Raw genomic sequence first — 20,350 nt, 5'->3', positions numbered from 1 at the left:
AGTGCACACATTCAGTCCTACTTTACCCCCACTGTTGTGTCTCTTGTTCTCACCAGACATCATTTTGTGTACTTGTAAACAAAGGATATTCTCCCTGGACAGATAAGAGCATGTATTGCCAGAAAAGAGTTCAGGAATGTACTTTTACAGTATAGTACCTGGAGCATAAAAGACTCCTCAGGAGCCTGTAGAGAACACAACACTCCACAGAATTCATTCACTTATTTATTCATACATTTACTTCCAGACTAGATCCTAACACCCATTCTGCTTAAACACACCACATGATACTATGAGAAAGTGTAAAAGGAATGTATAAAAAAGTGAAAAATTACATTGTAGAGCTTTTGAAAAAAAACCCAGATCACTGAATACTCTGCTGATTTTAAGCTTTACCACTCATTTGAAAGGCTGCTTTTTTAGCAACATAAATACATAAATGAAACTTTTTATTCAAGAACATATTTGATGTTTCTTTTCAACAGTGGTGAAATTGTGAAAATATTCCTCCTTGCAGATATGAAAACTAGAGAACTAGAGTCTGTTTGAGAGAGGCTTCAGGGTGCTGGAGAGGCTTTCCTAAAGCTGTCAACATACTGAAGAAAGCTCACCCTTCCCATCTTTTTATTAATGTTTTATAAGACTCTGTTAAATGCCGTTTTCAAAGTTAAGCTCTGGGAAGGATTTACCCAAGGTTTTATATAAAGATTCCTCTGTAAATGTGTGCTAAGTGTATTAAATACTCTAAAATCCTTATTTTGTCATAGTTTGAGGTACAATTTTTACCAGTTTTTAACTCATCAGAAATTGTGGTCAGGTGATATTTTAGGTGACACGGAGATAAATATTTAGGAGTTTTGAAGAGGAGTGTTAGGCTCTTAGAATGACATAACAAGTTCATCAAACACCAGTCACATTGTATATTTCATTAAACGAATATCCATCATTCCTACAATTTTAAAATGTCTGCAGATCTGAAGTTTCATGCAATAGCATCTCAACTAAACATTTCACGTTTCTGCTTGAAACTGACAGGGGATTCTTATATTTTCTGAACCATAAACTTCTTTTCATTTTTCTTTTTAAAAACTTGTCTTTCTGTAGCGCAAATATGGCACGAGAGAGCCATTGGATACTTTCTTTTCAGTGAAAAAAAAATCACTTTTAGGTTGCACTGTAACTCCTAAGAAATCCAAATTTAATTCAATCAAAGCTGGCCAGAAACTAGGAAAATAAATAAATAGGTGTTTGTAAAAGGACAGATTTAATTTCTCCAAAAATATGCTATTGAAATTTATTTTGACCACTTTAAAGATGTGCAACTTTTCCTTTTTAGATACTACACATGGTACTACTCCACAAAAGACTCCAACTAGGTAAAAAAAGGAAAAACAAAACGAAACAAATGACTTCTCAAGTCAAATGAACATAAAATTAGACATTAACATAACATTAAAGTTTGTCACTTCATCTTATTTTTTTGAATTTCCCATATCCTTAGCCCAAAATTTCCATTCCAGTTTAACTTCAAGTGATTTAAACTCTTCCAGTTTTTGTTGCAGCCTTGAAGTCTGAAGACTGAGTCTGAAGACTGCTGCTTCAAGCTGTGATTTGTGTGCCATTTTTTGTGTGTCTGCCATTTTTTGTATGTCTCTCTGGTAAAATCACTCTCCTGACTTGGAGTCAGGGTAGTATTTGCAAGAAGAAACAATATTATGTTCTTATTTCACAATGTTGCCAAGTTTTAGCCAAGATTTAAATGAGTCTGTGTTTCCTCAAGGTTTTTCTATGAAAGATCAGAAAGAAGTATTTTCTCAGTGAACAAGGTATTTTCTCTGTAAGATGTATTCACTTGCAAACATTGATTAGTAGTGCTTGGATTGCGAGCTGTTTGGACCTAGTTGTGTCCCTTAAATATATGTAAGGAAGGATGTACTATTTAATGTAAAGAAAATCTTGAAACTGTATGAAATGAAGCCTTATTTAAGACTAGGCTGTATCTCTTTTGCTAGGTCATAGTAATACCCAGCACAGAGTGCACAGCAGTCTGCTCTTGGTATCACTTGGCCTCAATTTCAGGTCCTTCTTTCTCCTGTCCCAATTAAAAATTTTGTCTTTTGAACAAAGTGGAACAGAGTCAAAAGGAAAAAATGAACACAGGTTGCAGAGAATCTCTTGGCATAGTTGTTAAGTAGCTCTGTTAGGTGGCCTGAATCAGGCAGAATATAAATTTAAACTTTGATTGCCCACATATCAAAGGTTACTGTATTAAGTACTGCTCTTATTCTTCACCCAAACAACATTCCAGATCTAAACAACCCCATTATTTCCCTCTTTAAGCAACCCCAGGAACAAAGCATCTGTCTCAGGCTTTCCTTCCTTGTTCTTTGGCAATTTCTTGCCTCTCTGTGCTACCCATGCCTGGCAGTTCAGGCACTGAGAGCATAGGACAGCTGTTTTCAGTTCCTCCTCTTGGCACCATAGGCTACATCTATATTCATAAATTGAACATTCCCAGGATGATTCTCAGCACTGAGGCCAGCTGGAACAGTGCATCCCACATCCATGCTTTTCACTCTTTCCCCCTCCAACAAGGGTGACATCATCCAGAATAGGATCAGTCCTTGGCCTGATGTAATTCCCTCCCAACTGTGCAAGACAATTGTCTGGGACAGTCATAGCTGACCCAGAGCCAGGACTGCACCAGAGAGTTTTTAACAGATGATTATGTTCCAATGGTTGGGAATGTTCCCTGTATGATTCTAACATAAATGCAGTGATATCATTCTTCACCAGAAATAAATGGGAATTGCAAGGAAAGTCTTTCTTAGCCCTGTGCAACCATGCTCAGATTTACTACAGTCTTGTAAGGATTAGACTATAAACATGGCATTCTGGAAATCCACTGAGCTTTTATCAAGTAGGTCATGAGAGAAATTTGTGTTAAATCAAGTCTGGCGAGATGACAAACAATTGAATACAAGCTCCTATATGTGTATTCCATTAATAGGGATCCTACAGTTGAATGTTTGCATGAATATAACACATTTTTCCTGTAATGCTCCATTTTCAAGTCTACCAGCAAAATTTACACTTGCATTTTTTGCACCTGCAACTTATATTATGAATACATATCTGGGTACTTGCAACTCTGATGAATTCATTGTGAAAATCATGTAGTTGAGATTTAGAAGTACTAAATTTTGGTGAATTTCAGTCCCCTCAAGACTGAAAGTTTCTGTGATTCATTATTTTGAGCCAGTTGTTCAATTTCACAGCTTGTGAACAAAATTGGAAAATATTAATTAGCAATTTTCTCATTGTTTGTTTAAAAAAAAAGCATTACAGACTATTTGAAATCTGCTCCCACATTTCCCTGTATTTACTCCAGTGTGCAGAGAAAAATTGCTAGTAGTGTTAGAATGTATTGAAAAGATTAAATATAGATATCTAGCCTTGGGGAGTGTAAATTAGCATGTTTTTAATTGATTGCAATATTCAGGGAAACATTCCTCAAAGAAAACTAATTTTAGAGCAGCATATTTTGACAAGCACATGTGCCAGTTTAAAAATCTGTGATCAACTTAAAATAGGTTTTAAAGACAACAAAGAACTGTTTCTAATTGTATAAGAAGCTAACACTGCCTTAAAAACATGTTTTCACTAGAATTGATTCACACAGAGTATAGAAATTCCCATAACCTTTCAACCTTTTTTGTAAGAGAATTCTGAGGGGCAAATTTTAATCTCTGCTAAACTGGTGTGAATAGAATAATTTCTTTTAAGATAGCAGAGTTAACCCTAATATATATCAATGTAATTGAGAACAGAATTGAGTATACAAAGCTCTCATCTGAAAGAAAAAGCCAATTGGCTTCAAACTGAGAACATTAAGGGACTGCTTGCTTGGCAGGCTAATCAATGCCACCTCAAGCATTGAGTGGAATTTTTAAATGTTACATTCTTCTCATATCCTCCCTATTGCATTTCAGAAGTTTCCTCTCTAACTGACACACGTGGATTTCCATCCATTTGCGTGTTTACATTAGTCTCACATACAGCACAAAGAGACAGGATAGTTTGAATGAGCCAAGATCTTGGTTTTCTCTTATTCATTAAAAAAGACAAAAGAATTCCCTAGAATTTATCTATTAACACAGAGGGACAGCAGCTATCTTTCATTCCTAAAGGAATAAGGGTTTAAAAATAGATGAAATGATGCATTTATTAGAACATCAGGAACTTCCCTGCAGTCTGGAGTTACATATGTATGGTCCCACATATATCAATTTGCTTGTCATTTCATGCTAAATAAGGTGTCTTCCATTCCCTCTGATAGCTTGTATGAATCTCAGCTGACCTTCCCTTGTGAGGTACATGGGAGAAAGGAGATGCTTGTTTTAATTCTTGGCAACATCAGGAATTCTATTTGAAGTCAGCAAACCCTAAACACAGTCAGAATCAGTGTAACCTCTTGAACTGAAGGGAAAATCAAAAAATAGTTCAAGAAATTAACCTATCACTCTTTAAAGCTGTGGGATAGGAGCATGAATTGCCACAAGGATAAGCAAAGAAACACCCCTCATAGTAAACTGGAGTCTTACTTACTGTAATTTAAATAAAATATCATTTTGTCAAGCAGCACAGTCTGAACATTCAATCAAATAAAGTGAAATGATTAAAATTTCTTCAATGTGCCCAATTTTGATAAATCTTCCTCATTATGATTTCATTATGATTTTAGAGCAACTACTGTGTTTTCAGTTTTCCAGGCTGAAATAGAGTTACATTATAGATGTGCTGAGTTTATGTCTAGGCAGTAGAACGGCTGTTTGAGGATTAAATTTTAAAAAAATTACAATGTTCTTCATGTGCACAATCCCATAAAATTCCATTTCTGATTTTTCTCTAGAATAAATAAGCAACAGATATATGTTGATTTACAACAATTAATTAAAAGCACAGAGCTGGATAAATAATGTACACCTAGTACTGCATTTGCAGATTTCTTTCATTCCTATGATGTATGCTGTGCATAAATAAATGCATCTTATCAATTTAGTAAAAAAAAAGAAAGTGTTAGGTAAGAGCTGACAATGTGTCTGACATCAAGATACCAAAGACATCTTGTTCCTCGTGAGTATTCATTCTTCACATCTATACAGGAAACACAATGCACTGATAAGTCCAAGGGAATGCATAGCACTGGCTCAATCACTCAGGAAAAGGAAAGGGAAGGCCAGGGCAGGGTGGAGATCTCCAGAAAGGACCTTGGAAAACTGAGATTGTTCTTTGCTGTCAGTGGACAGAGGTCTGTACATGATAGCTGCTTTCCAAGAGGACTGCACACTTGAGATATTGGTTGTTTGGTCTGCTAAAGATGTTGCAAAAGCTAGTTCCAGTTTCTGGCAGAATCAAAAAAGAAATCTGATACCCTTGAAAGTCTGACACCTGAACACTTACTTACTTTGCCTTATCTCTAAAGCTTTTCATACATATAGATTTGTTATTTTTGTTACAATTTTTTCAGTTTTGTATCTCTGTTAAGTACAGTAATAAGCCTGCACATGGACATGACTGATACACTTCATAATAAACAGATGCAATCTTTTTCTGCTGGGTTGCTTCATGTAATTTCCAAACCAGAATCCATGTTTACAAGCAGTGTTTTGTGAAGAGCAGTGAATATTATATGGAAATCCTGGGTAAAATTATATGTCTACACAGCTTCTGGATTCAAAACTAAATTATATCTAAATGGTTTGAGACAGTGCAACATAAGTAAAAGGCCGTAAACATACATCTAATACAAGGTTACACAGCGGGTTGCTGATAGACCTGGGAGTAGTATTCATGCTCTTTGACCACAAGTCAGCTTAACTAACTTTTTTTAACACAAGTAAAAACAAAGCTTTGTTTCTTGAAATTTCTTCAGAAAGCAAATAAAAAGGTTTGAGAACTTGGTTGAAATGAAAAATTTAATTGGAAATTTTCAAACTTTTTGAAAGTAATTGTTTGCTACTCATCTTGGTGTAGTCAATAGTCTTGTCAACTATTCAATTTTATCTGTCTACTTTTTTTATCCTGTTGAATCAAAGACAATTTAGTAAGATAAGTATGCAGTAAAAGACATCTTGACCTTGCTCCTCAAAGCTGCATTTCATAAAAATTAAAAAGTGTCTTTTCTTTTTAATACATCTTTATATTAAATAATACATAAATTACATTTTGAGTTACAAAAGAACAATCTCTGTGCTCATTTGAAATTCAGAAAACACACAAATTATGCTTTCAGGTGGCAAAAAAGCTCCAGGGTTCCCTGGCTGTTTTTTGTGTTACACAGTCTTGTAGAGTGCTAAAGGCTGACAGATGCTTATCAAACATTCATGTAAACACTGCTATCAAAGCTGTGCTTTCTGGTACTGGCACCACACAAGAGGGTCAGCATGAAACATAATTAAAGGAAGGCCAAGGAAAGAAATGTCAAGCCACCAGCCTTTGCCATATTAGTGGATTCACATAGTAAATCTCTTCAGTAAAGAACTACAGTGAAAAAAAAAAAAAAAAAAAGAAAAAAAAAAGAAAAAAAAAAAAAAAGAAAAGAGAGATATAGAAATTAATGATTTAGAGAGAAATTTTTGAGTGCTCATGCATTTTAGAGCATGAGTTCAAAAGACAGTTTCTCCCAATCTACTTGCATACTGTTTTACAGAACCCCATCCCATTTGCATTGCAATGTCTGACTTTAGACATTTGGGTCATACTTTATGTTATTACACTATTAACAGTAATATTTTTTTGTCTATATGCCAAAAGATAGGGGATGAAGAATAAAAAAGAAAAGGATAATTCTTAACTTGTCCACTTCAGAGGTAAGTACTGTAATAATCACTATTGGCACAAACCATAGTGCCAAAACAAACACAAAACATACTGCTAATTAGGGCCAATGAAAAGCATCTAATTTTTCTTTCCAGATCTAAACTGGATAAGCAGTCTGTTGGTAGGCCAAATGTGGTATTGTCTAGGAGAAGCATTTGTCTTCAAATCCACAAAGTGGATCTTAGATGTCTTTCTGTGTTGAAAATTTATCAGTTGAAATTTTATCAGTTCCAGTCTTTTCACATGAAAGAGGAAGGGACTTCACTGTAAAATGGTTCTGTGCATAGGAATTTCATTATGAATGTTCTCAAGACCCAATGAGTACTAATATCAACTACTTCATAAATATAAATAAGTATTTCATTTTTGGGGCTTTAGCATACCTTTGTAGTTAAAGTCAGTCTGAATTTAATTGGCATCATTATTACTAATTGGACTAGTTAGTAAGTGAATGTGAAAATAGTGCTAGAGTGCATTAATTGAAAAACATTATTTTGAAATAGATGACTGAATTATTTAATTTGGTAACTATTGGATAAAATTGTTTTTATTAGTTTCCGAGTATATGTGTAATTAGAGTTTAGAATTAGGATTTGGATGAAAACAGAATTGAGAAAATAATAGCAATGAGTGTATATTGATTTTATCCTTTTTCCTTCTCTGTAAAAGGTATAATTCTCTTATTAATCACATTTTTATACAATGAATCTGTTTGTTTTGTTGTTAGAGACTTGCGTGATTATATTTTACATCTAAAATTTTATAAAGGGACATCAAATGCCATTTATATTACTCAAACTGATCAATGACTACTGTAACTATTGTTATATATCCATATACTTATGGAAATGCAAAACAATTTGTAGTTTTCTGCTTATTATTCAAAAAGCGGAAAGGAAGCATACTCTAGGATGATTGGAAGAAAATAAATTAAAGATTAATATCACCTACAAAATTCAAAATGACACATACATTAATGTATTATCCATTTTCATGCAACATCAACATGAAAAATCGTTGCTGTGGCAGCAGATACGTAGTGAAAAAGCCATTAATAACAGATCATGAGATGTGCCACCTGCTTTGAAAGTATTATATCAAGCTAAAGAAAATATATACTAAACATGTGAGTTCTTAGTCTCCTAGTCTGTATTTTGTTCTTATGTTTCCTTTTATTTCTCCTTCTTCTTCTTTATATACATATGTATGCTAGTGATAATTTAGGGTGTTATGTTTTGAATCATGAACTCACTATAAATGAATTGCACATATATATATGTATACAGTAGTTATTGTGCTGGAATCAACACATGAGAAAGACTTCAAAGACAAAGCTCACAGTTTGTCTTTTTACTTCCACTTCATAATAGCACTGAAAAAAACTTCTGTTCTCCGAAATGGTGAAACTTGTGTGAGTCACAAGAGAGTGGCTCCCAGCAGTGGCAATGGGGAACACAACTACAGCTCTGTATTTTTTTCAAGTAATACTGCTCATTGTAGCAAACACATCCACTTCCATGTTGTTGCCCAGTTGCCTACCATACATTTTTACATCATCTGTAGTGACACAAATCCAACTTTACAAGCACCTGTAATATTCTTAACCCTTCTCAGTCTGGTAGAGTGAAGCCAAATGGAGAATATAAATAACAAACTGTGAAAATAATGTTTTAGGGGATGTCCAAATATGACATAGTCACCTAACTCTATAACAAGTGAGCCTTTACTGCATCCATGGTGCTTTTAAGGAGTGTAAACATGGTGCTGAACTCATAGCTGGGCTGACACCTGGATGAAGATATCATTTTTAGTTTCCATTTCTACAGCACAGTAAGTGCAATTACAACATAAATGTATTGACTGTATTAACTTAGTGCTATTTAGTTGAAATCACTGTATATAGTGCACCTGCAGAGATCTAGAGTTTAAAAAAAGTCAATTTTCAAATTGAAGCATGTTTTTTAAAAATTACATTCTTATATGTATGGGAACACATCTAAATGGAAGGATAAGTATTTACTTGGTGAAATTTGCATGATTGATATTTTTTTTAAGAGGCACAGTAACTGCATGTATGATAGAAGTTGTGAACTTAAAAAGTGAAGTGGAAGGTATTGTCATTTATACCCACCATAACTTTTCCACAAGGTTTATAAATTCAGAGTAAGATAAATATATGTGCAATGCAGATGAAGGCTATGATTCTGTTTAAATACTATGAAAAAAAAAGAATTAATTTTTTTACTCTAAGTAAAATGATGCAGACCCAAAGGAGATCATTATAACTTCTATAACTGTCAGCAGTCTTCACCTGTGGATGATACAATCATGGGATAGCTATGCATAATTGCAACATATATTAGAAAACACTAAACATTACAGACAGGCATAAGTTTCTTGAAAACTGCTGAGTTATTATCGGTCAACATGAAAATATTCATTTGTAAGGTAACATGGAGGCCAAATTAAATCATATCGAAATAAATCAAATCAAATTAAATCCAGTGAGCATCTGAATATTTATTGGCTTAGCATAGCACCATAGAGTTGCACATAGTGGACATTGCCTCTTCTGCAGAAATTTACCATTAATCTTAGAATTTTTCTAAGTTCTTCAGAACACATTCTGGGGTTTATTGAAACTTACAACCTGAATATGAGTGACATGAAGGAGGGAAAGATTCTACTGTGATAGACATAAACAGGACTTTAACCCAGAAGTCACATAAAGAAAACTTTCTACTCTATTTACTTCCTCAGCTTTTAGAAACTGAAAGACATCAATGTATTACTCCTATTCACAAAGGTGTAACTCCAGGACACCACTTTATCCAACAACCTTACAGCAGAATATGTTATAAAGCTTCAAGTAACTGTCAAGCATATGTGGACATGAACTCCTCAAAACTGTTTCTTCACTGTGTTTTTGTTTGCTTGCTCTCATCAGATGAAAAAGTTCAACTAAAATTAGCATGTGAAGATACCAATAGGTGACACTGCTTGGGCTGAAAAAGAGAGTTGGTGTAAATATTATCCAATTCTAAGAATCTAAACCCAATGCACTGATTATTACATATTTCAGTAGTGAGTTTTTACTAAGTTTAGGTTCTTCTCATAAAAGAACATAAGCAGTAGACTAATGTCCCTATTTGAAAAAGCATAAATGTTCCCTCCTTTCTGACTAAACCTTATGCAAAGATGAAATCAGCTGAATTTCTTCTTGAGTCCCATTATTTGTGATGTATTCTCTGCTTAAGATCCTCAGTAAGGGATAGTTGTAAAAAACTAAATTAATTCCTCTTGATTTTGTCCTGGTCCTCTCTAGAGATATTGTAGGAAAGAATTTTAAAATACAGATATATTTAATGAACGCCTCTATTTAATTAGATTTACTTACTTACTAAGTTGCCATAGTTGACCTCAGTGTAATTAGACACTATAAACTTTAGTTGTCCCTTCTAGAAGGTGAAGAGGACCTGATTTCGTAATCTTGATGGAAAAGACACATTACTCAAGGACTGAATTTGCCCTCCCATCAGGTTCTCAGCAGAACATTTACAAAATGACAAATCTTTTGATTATATTGTATGTGGCACTTTCTACTTTTTATGCATGTTCATTTTTATACTGAAAGCAAAGAAGCTGGTACAGTCCATTTAACAGAGTTTGTTGATGTTTCATCAGCTATTGATGAGATTTATGCATAACAGTGGCAAAGCATTTTATGTCATTGAATGCAAAACATTTACAGGCAAGTTTAAATGTGAACAAAATATAGATGACAAGACACAAGAAGACATTGCTGTGTGAGTGCTCACCAATAATTATACATGAGAGTGTTCTGTTGGTAATGGCTTATGCAAAACATTATAGCTTCTCATGCACTGAGCATATATATATGCTGACATTAGTAAAACTACTGCACTGCTTTGCTCTTCTCCTTTCAGATAATTCCACAATCATTATTCTTATAATATTTTTCTCTTAGAACAGCATCTCAATACCCACATACTTTGTATTGACTAGCAAGTGCAGCTGTTTTTTATGTGTGCTTTGCATTTAACCTCCAAGGAGGCTACTGTTTTAATAGAATTCACTTTGAGTGGCAGTAATTTTTCAAAGAAGACAATACTGTTAAAAAAGCAGCATCTCTTCATTAGAAAGCTTAAATCAGAAAAATGGCTATGTGAAATAAATCTTTTCTTGTGATGCTGGAAACAGCTTCTGGTAATGTTTCTCTTTTCCAATAGCAGTGTTCATTTATCCCATGGTGATAGATGAACAAGTTCCACTCAGATACTGAAGACTTCAAGAATTTTACTCAAGACCCCCAAAACAGGTGTTCTTATTTTGTCTATGTATTAAAAGCCTGATAAAAAGCATATGGAATTTTAGACATTAGGAAAAAATTCTTTCCTGTGAGGGTGGTGAGATGCTGGAACAGGTTGCCCAGGGAAGTTGGATGTGACTTTGAGCAACCTGATCTGGTGGGAGGTGCCCCTGCCCATGCAGGGGAGTTGGAACTAGGTGATCTTTAAGGTCCCCTCCAACCCTAACCATTCTATGATTCCATGATTCTATGGAAACATAAAGTAGTGAGACAGATTTAATGTTGTTTTCTGTCTTTAAAGTCTATTAAACTACGAATAACTAGTGCTACTTTGGAACCCATGGCATAATTATTATAATTGCTGCTGTACATTTTATTTTAACCTTCCTGTAAATTTCATTAGATATTCCTATTCATTTTCCAGTGAGCACTGTCAGAGAGCTATCAAATGAATATCCTGAGGGAAAAAATTTACTATTTTCTCATGTAGATATCACCACTAAATTGATGAGTAGCATCCTCTAATGGACTGCTTCAAAGCTGTATATTTGGAGATTTTGATAATAAGAAAATCTTGTGTGCTTAAACAAGATATTAAGGACACATAATTTGTACTAAGAATGACCACTGACACAGTTTTCTTGCCCAGAAATGCCAGACATTTGAATGATCAGTTGGCATCCTTTGGCCCAGCACATAAAGCTTTGGAATTACATACTGAGAGTTAACTTACGTGACAGCCAGCAATCTACAAAAGGTTACCAGGGTGGCTTTGTGTATTAAATCATAACACTGTGTGCTTAATTTCTGCCTATTTATTTACTGTTGTTTTTTTCCTTAACTTATCCTCCAATAAGAAAGAGCCTATGAGCTTTAAAACTAAATCCAAGACATACAAAAATAAAATTATATATTTCAGGAAATGCACCCTCAACTGTTGTTATTTTAACTATTGTTTTGTTTCAGATTAACCCTCCTTTCTCAGTCTAGTAGCTTCTAGGAACCAAACTTAAAACTCCATTAAAGAACTCTGTCACTGACAGCCTCTGCTGTATGAAGTGCAGAGCTACTACAGGTGCTCTTTTCCCCACGTATAACATAGCAAACATATTTACATATTATATTAATTTATTTATATTGACCATGTCAAGTCAACTGTTCACAATCTTTCTCTCTTGTCTTGGTGTGAGGCACAGCACTGTAAAACTGGACATTAAAGTATAATCATCAACACCTGTCTCTGTCAGTGAATAATTTGATCTACTTAGATATCTGGCATCAATATATTTGAAGTGAATTCATTCATTCTACCCTATCAAATGTGTTTGGATTCATTATGACACAAAGATCATTTCTTAGGCTTTGCATGTGTCAGATGGGATGGAGAGCTCAGTGTTCTCTGTGTATGTAGCAGGGGCGTTTTCATCCACTATGAAATATGCTGTGTAGTTAAAAGTGCCATCATGACTGCCTGTATCTAAACTACCACACTGAAATGTTCCTCTCAGAGCACTGTAAATGAATCATTATTCTTTCAGTTTTATAATATTAGGTAGTTGTTTTACACTGATGATATAATGCACTACATCAGCATATCTCTGCAACATCCTCCATATAATCTGGTACATTTTTATGTAATGTGTACAAAATGGGTTTATATTTTATGTCTACTCTCTGTGTGTTATGCTATTTAAGGCTGGCAATACACTTCTTCAATGGCATCTGTAAAGGAACTTAATATCTTCAATCTTGACCTCTATTGTGAAGGTTCTTTTATGCTGCAGGAATGTAATTTTTTCAAAGGGACTATCTAGTAATTTGCGACTGGATACCATCATGAACTTTTCTGTAAGACTTGCAGGGCTGAGAGAAATCTATTATGTGATTATGGGGAAATGTACCAGTTAGGCTGACTACTTCTGAAAGAGAGTGCTCTTGCCTTTCAAATAAAGAGAAAGCTTTGCAAGTTCAAGCCTGCAGCAAGACTGTACACCTGACATTCATTCCTATCTGAACCATGAATTAGAGAGCTTCCCTTTCAGTAGCTTTTTTTTCACTTTATTTCTTTTAGGTCTTTGAATGGCACCTAGAAGTTGGAAAGTACCTGCTCTTGAGTTTGGATTGGCATATTTTCTCTAAGAAGATGCTATAATGCAGGAAGGTGAAAGAGCTGATGTGAGAAGTCTTTTCCTTCTTTAGCTACCATGATCATTTTGAGATACAATCATGACTAATTCAGCTGTATATTTCAATTTTCTCAGCTCTGTAGAAATGTTAAAATGTTCAGAAATGTATTTCATCACTTTAGATGAAAAATACTTAATTTGGGCCTTGTACTCATCCAGAAAGTGATGATCTCATGGAGAAAGCAGAGAGCCAGCTATTAGACTTGGGGACCAGGGGATGCCTCAGCTTATAAACCAGGGACAGGTCTGTGATTGTGGGAAGCCACCTCTGGGCTGATTGCCACTGGTGGTCCAGCTCTCCAGCAGAGCAGGCAGCAAGACTTTATTCAGTCTGCTGAATAAAGTGCTAAAAACCAGACTATATATGTTCACCTGGTAGGACAACCACAGTAATGCTCCTTCTACCTGTTTTTAGGAAGCTACTTCAGGAGTCTCTGCATAGACCACTCAAACCTATCCTGAGAGCAGTAAGCTGTATGTAGTGACCTGCATACATAGATATGGATCGCAATCATGAGCTAAAATCATGCATTGGAGGATGTTTTGATTGACTATTGTACCACGAATAAATGTTCTTTACTCCAAACCAATACTTTTCAAAATATTATTTTCAGTATGCTTTCATTAAAAAAAAAAAGAAATAAAAAATTATTTCCCATTTTCATACCCCTGAAAGGAAAAATTCCATTGGCTAACTTGTCCCAGCTCACAAAGAAAATCAGTGAAAATGTTTGAAAATTGAGTTCTTTATCTGTACTGTACATGACATAGTTTTAAATTCTTGTGACTGAAAGAATATTTTTAATATCTGTTGTGTTAAAAGTTGAAATCAATGACCATGTGTGTGCAAATTTTACAGTTTGATGCTTCAGGGTCCATATTTTCACCCAAATATGTTTCACCCAAATATGCACATAAATATTATTAACTTAATATTATTTTATCCAATTAAAAATATACAACTTCTATCTTTGATCTTCCATATGTGAAAATAATGTTCAGGTATGTTTGGCATATAAATTATGAAAACTTATTATCACAATATCTCTATTGTGATCTAATAGATATCTCTGTTGTGATTCTACTAGAATCTCTAGTAGACAGGAAATACATCATGTGCTCAAAGGTAAAAATCCAGCTGATGAAGCTGTCAAAATATTTTTTCAGCATCTCAGCATGACTTTTGTTCCCAAGGATATATTCTAATGTTTTGAGGTCCAGAGAGAAGAAAAATGCATTTCACCAAAATATTGGATCTGGGTTACTGAACCTTAGTTTCTTTATTCCCCTTCTCCACTAATTCTTTTAAATTTAAAATTCTAGTAGGAACCCAAGGAGGTGCTGACTTTTTTTTTTAAAAAAAAAATATTAAAAAAAAATAGTTTAGTGTTTATTATAATGTTTGTTTAATCTTCGCTTTTTCCTATGACCTAAATAAGAAACCTTCAAGGAGATCTTTGATCGAAGCAGTTAATAGGACAGCTTTAATGGCACAATGATATTTGAATTTAGGTTTATTCATTTGCCTGAGAAATATTTGTGTAATTAAAATTTAAATATTATATACTTTATAAACCACATAAATATGAATGTTGGTTTTGAAAAGGAAGTTCATAAGTCAAAGCAGGATCAATAGGACACTTCAGATATTAATTTTATAGAAACATCACATATTGCTTTGAAATTTTATCATGAATGACATTAAAGGGAACTGAGCCAGATCCCCAGTCTGCATAAATGGGACAGCATTCACTTGCCTCTTTTGAAACATTTGGAAACATACTGTGAAAGAACTAGGATGTAATAGGGCCAATTTTTATTAAAGCTATTTTAATTATCTCAAAAATATACACTTGAAATTTAAATTTACAGTGTTATTTATGCTGTTGATGGAATTGGAAGTGACAATTTTGGCTGAACACAGAATATAACTTTTAAATTTCAGCTAAAGAAGATCAACTATTCTTTGGAAAAAAATCTTTATGACACAAACCATACCATTTGGATGAAGAAACCCAGTGTTTTCATACTTTAAGCAAAGACTTGGCCTTGGGGAGCTGGAGAAATAAGCAAAGAGATCAAGAGGAGGTAAGAGAGCTGTTTTATTATCTGTGTGAAAGACACCTGCCTTTGGCTGACTTACAAACTCCTGAAAAAATGTTGTTTGCCCATGCTAAATCTGGGCTTGTGTGTGTCTGCCAAGGTATTCTCTGAAGGTGCCATCTGCATTGAGCATGTGGCAGCACAAGGAGACTCACTGTGGATTCCAGGGTCCACTGAGGTTATGGGCACACAAACCACAAACAAGGCTTCCTCCTGAACAGTCTGCTTGCTGTTTCTCAGTGACAGTGTGGGAGAAGATGTAACATAGGCAAAAATCAAAATGTATGTACACCCCGGTATAAAACTTCAAGAGGTAAATGTTTTTCTGCATCAGACAACTTCTACTCACGTAGACAAACATATTTATGACATTGACTGCAGCTACCTTATCTATTTAGTGTATTGTAAGGACATTTCTCTTTTCACTGTTGTGCTATACGGTCTAGAGTCACTCAGGTCTAGTAGAGCATTTCAATTCATGTCTCACAGGTTTACATAAAATTATAAACCAGAATAAATTAAATTAATATAGTAATTTTGATAAATTACTTTTTTTCTGATTAATAAGAACAACAGATGTCTAACTTTATGAGATAATTTTATGTATCTTTTACACAAGCAAATGTTCAAGATGTGAATTAATTATTTCAGTTAATATCATGATCCAAGGTATCCTTTTTTTTTTTTTTTTTAGATTTGTACCTTTCATATTATTTGCTTTTTATTGCTGTTTTGTTTCTTGTAGCAAATGTCAACAATGTACAACCTGACATAATTATTAGGGAAAGTGATAACATGTTTCCTAGCAGTGGAGAGGCTAGAAGTACTGCATCTTCTAATTTATTTTCCTCCTCAGTTAAATCCTATTATTTTAGCTAGACATGTTGACACTTTCATGGTTCTGGGAGTTTGCACAGTTAGGATGAATTCCACTGGTTCCATGGTGATGAAAAATGTTGCTGTAAGAAAGAAAACATTTAACACGAAGAGGAAAGAAGCACAGAGAAATTAAACAACTTGCCTGAGGTCATACAGGAAACTTAGCAGAGGTAAGAATCAATGAGAAATCTTCTGAAAACTATACAGAACATATAACTAGAAATGTACCTTTCTCCTGCAGTGTGCTACTGCAGGTTTCTGTTTTCATTTCCTCAAAAAAATTGTTCCATATAATTTGTGAAATCTGTCATGGAAATGAGCTCATTCTGAATAACTGTTGAAGATCATGATGCCCCCTCTGTCATGGTTTAACCCCAGATGGCAATTAAACATCACACAGTCACTTGCTCACTCTCCCTGCGTAGGATGAGGGAGAGAATCAGAAGGGCAAAAGTCAGGAAACTCATGGGTTGGGATAAAGACAGTTTAATAGATAAAGCAAAAGAAGTGAGTGCAAGCAGAGCAAAACATGGACTTCTTTCCCTACTTCCTCTGGGCAGGCAGGTGTCCAGCCATCTCCAGGGGAGCAGGGTTCTATCATGCTTAACAATTATTTGGGAAGACAAATAGCCATCACTCCAAAGATGCCCCCTTTCTTTTCTTCCCCAGCATTAAATGATGAGCATGGTAACACATGGTATGAAACACCCCTTTGGGCAGTTGTCAGATGTCACAGCTGTGTCCCCCCCCAGCTTCTTGTTCTCCCCCAGCTTGCTCGCTGGTGGTGTGAGGAGTATAATAGGCCTTGACTCTGTGTAAGGACTGTGTAATCTCTGCGTTATCAACACTATTTCCAGCACAAATCCAAAATATAGGCCCATATTTACTATTGAGGAAAATTAATTCTAATTAACTAAAATTAAATCTATCCCAGACAAAGCCAGCACACTTTTTTGTGTGTTATATCTTTAATGAGAATGAAAATGAACACAAAATCCAATCTGTTAAAGCAGTGAAGTTGCACCAAATGTATCCAGTCTTGGGATTTGAATGGCTATCTATAATAACACTGTGAACCTTCTTTCTGTGAACATATCCTAGGAACAGAAAATGATATGAAAGTGACTCTAATGACAGTCAGTCACTCATGAAATTATATTTACCTGGATTGGAAAAACCTTCGAGAATAATGGGAAGGTAATTGGCTTTTGGGAAAAAAGATTTGTATGTGATTCTGGTCAATTTTTACATGCAGATTGTACCACATTGAGTGCAATATTCCACAACACAAATAATTTTCTCAAAGACCGATTTATTATACTCTTACATTAATACAAATTATTATAATTTGAAAAGAAAGGTGTCTATCAAAAAATGTAGTCCTAGAATTTAAAAATCTTTCAAAATCCAGATCTCTATAGTATCTTTTTGTGAAAAAGAAATTTAAAAGAACTTGACAGAAAAGGGAGCTACTGTTTAGATGATCAGATTACATTTAAAATTACCAGATCCCATATTTTCTTTCTGTATTTGTTACTGGTCACTGGTCAACCCAATAGCATGCAAAATATTCAATTCAAGCCTGATCTAAAGGCGTTCCCTGTACTGTACTTTCTCTCTCCAGGTTGTCTATATTGTCTTTTTTATCTCTAATACTGTAAGATCAACTTTGTTTTCACTTAAATTTTCATGTTGCTTTTTACTCCAGCTATAAAAACTTGGTATCTCTTTTCAGCATCCGCGAATTCCTTTACCTTGCTCTATCTGCTCAGTTCTCTTATCAACAGTTTTCCTTGATATGAGATTTCTCTCTTTTTGCAGCCCATGAAAAATAGCTAGATCTAGACTAATTTAACATGGCTATGAATTGAGCCCATAGTAATATTATCTGTTCAAAAAGACGTTGCCTAGTGACAACCTGAGCTGCTACTTCACAGCTATGAAAAGGAGCCAGCTCCTGTTTCTTATATGAACCTTACTCAGCACTTCAAAGGATCAGGGTTTTACTGTTAGTGGTTGCATGCATCTCCACAGAAGCACACTTCTGACACACTAGCAGGTGGTTATAGCAATTGTATTTTTTTTATTACCGTCAATTCATAGAAAATTTAAGTTCATTCTCATTTGTGAATATGGTGGAAGAAATAGGTACCAGTATAGTGCTGCTGTAGTTTTGATTTATATATTGCACTGAGACCTGCAGAGTCACTCTTAATCATAGCCACAGAAAATAAAACAAAAAGGCCAAAATTCATCACTTTACATTTTAATCTGGTGGAAAATTATCTCGATGCTATCGGTAGGTTTTTTGAAACAACATTGTTATTTTTGGTGAAGGATAAATTGTATTTTTCTACACAAAATGTGAAGCAGAGGTAATAAGAATCATAACAAACTTTTCAGTAAAAACTATCCAATTAATTTAGGCAGCAAATGTCTAAATATGTTAAACTGTATTTGTCAGAATAGTAACAAGCATTTTTCTCTGAGCATTGCAGTGGTCTGATCACCCCTCATACACTTATAAAGGGCAGTAGATATCACCTTTATTCTTTCTTTCTATGATTGCTTCAAGAAGATGAAGCATTTCCAGAAAGCCAGGAGAGAAGGACAGCTGAATAAAAAGCTTAAAGAGAATTGAGACTGGGATAAAGGACAGGTATTAAATTTCTGAACTCTATCAGGGGACACAAAAATAAATTATGACTGACTAGAAGTGTATTGGAGTATGACATTTCATTTTTATGCAGGTCTCAATATGATAAAGGTAACACATTGAAGAACACTGTGATTCCACAAAAGCAGTTAGTATGTTCACTGAATATCAAGATGGCTAAAGTGCTTCTCTTTTGTTGCTATCTCATGTTTTTTATGGGGCAAGGTATTTCAGGGAATCATGACTGAACATCAGACTCTTCTTCTGCAGCAAATGCCTCACAGGTTTCCTTTTTATTCCACACAGGAACATAATCTGCAGCTGACATTTTTCCTCCTTTCCATTTATAGAGCTGTATTATTTGGGAGTCTTCAGACTATATGTACCCAAGCAAAACAAAATTAATAGAAATGCAAAAAGGAATGAATTGTAAGCTTACCATTAGGGTTACATTGCATATACTCTGAAATAGAGAGCAAAGGGATAAAATGAAATGCATTTGAGTGTGAAGAGGCTGCAGAATTGGTTGCAAAGTTAGAAACTATTTTAGGATACAGTCAGGCACCAACACCATCTGTTTGCTAAAGAAACAAAAAGAGAAAAAGCAATGGGATATAATTATTGGTCACCCAAGAGTGTGGTAATATGGCTTGAAGTCTTGACAGCCCTAGCCTGACCCTGAATCATCCAGACTACATGCTGTAAAGCCAGTTTTATAAATTTGGCAAGCTGTTGATAGAATTGGCTTCCTAACCCTGCCTTGGATTCAGGGCATGGGAAATTTAGTGCATTAACCAGTGAATTGCCTGCCACATTGTGAAAACATAGGTTTTTAAAAAAATTCTGAATTAGTATCTTTCTGTGAAGAATGCCTTTGTCTCCTATTTTGGTAAAACTTTTGCTAGTAGTAATTACATCAAAATACACAGATTTTGTTCAAAATGTAATCACATATTTAAAAAATGGAAAATGATCTCATGCACAGTTTGATTTTTATAGCAGGCATTTTCTACAACAGCAAAAATGTTCATTCCTATAGTTCTGAGTAGAGCTAAGCATGAAAGCAAAATGTTGATATTGTTCCTCACTGTATTTTAAAAGCTACATTGTCCTTCAAAACAGAGTTGAAATTTCAAATGTACCCACATAGGATGCACATATATTACTGGTTATTGCTATACAAAGAAGAAGGTAGGAAGATTTGACTCTATATTAACAATAGCAATAACAGCAATAATAACAAAACCAACAATAATAATATTTGTTGTAACCAATTTGTTGCAAAATCTATGTTTGAAATATTCAAGATCAAAC

Source organism: Calypte anna, chromosome 5A, assembly GCF_003957555.1.
Source record: "Calypte anna isolate BGI_N300 chromosome 5A, bCalAnn1_v1.p, whole genome shotgun sequence".
In the NCBI taxonomy this organism is placed as follows: domain Eukaryota; kingdom Metazoa; phylum Chordata; class Aves; order Apodiformes; family Trochilidae; genus Calypte; species Calypte anna.
Note: the sequence above shows the minus strand (reverse complement) of the source record.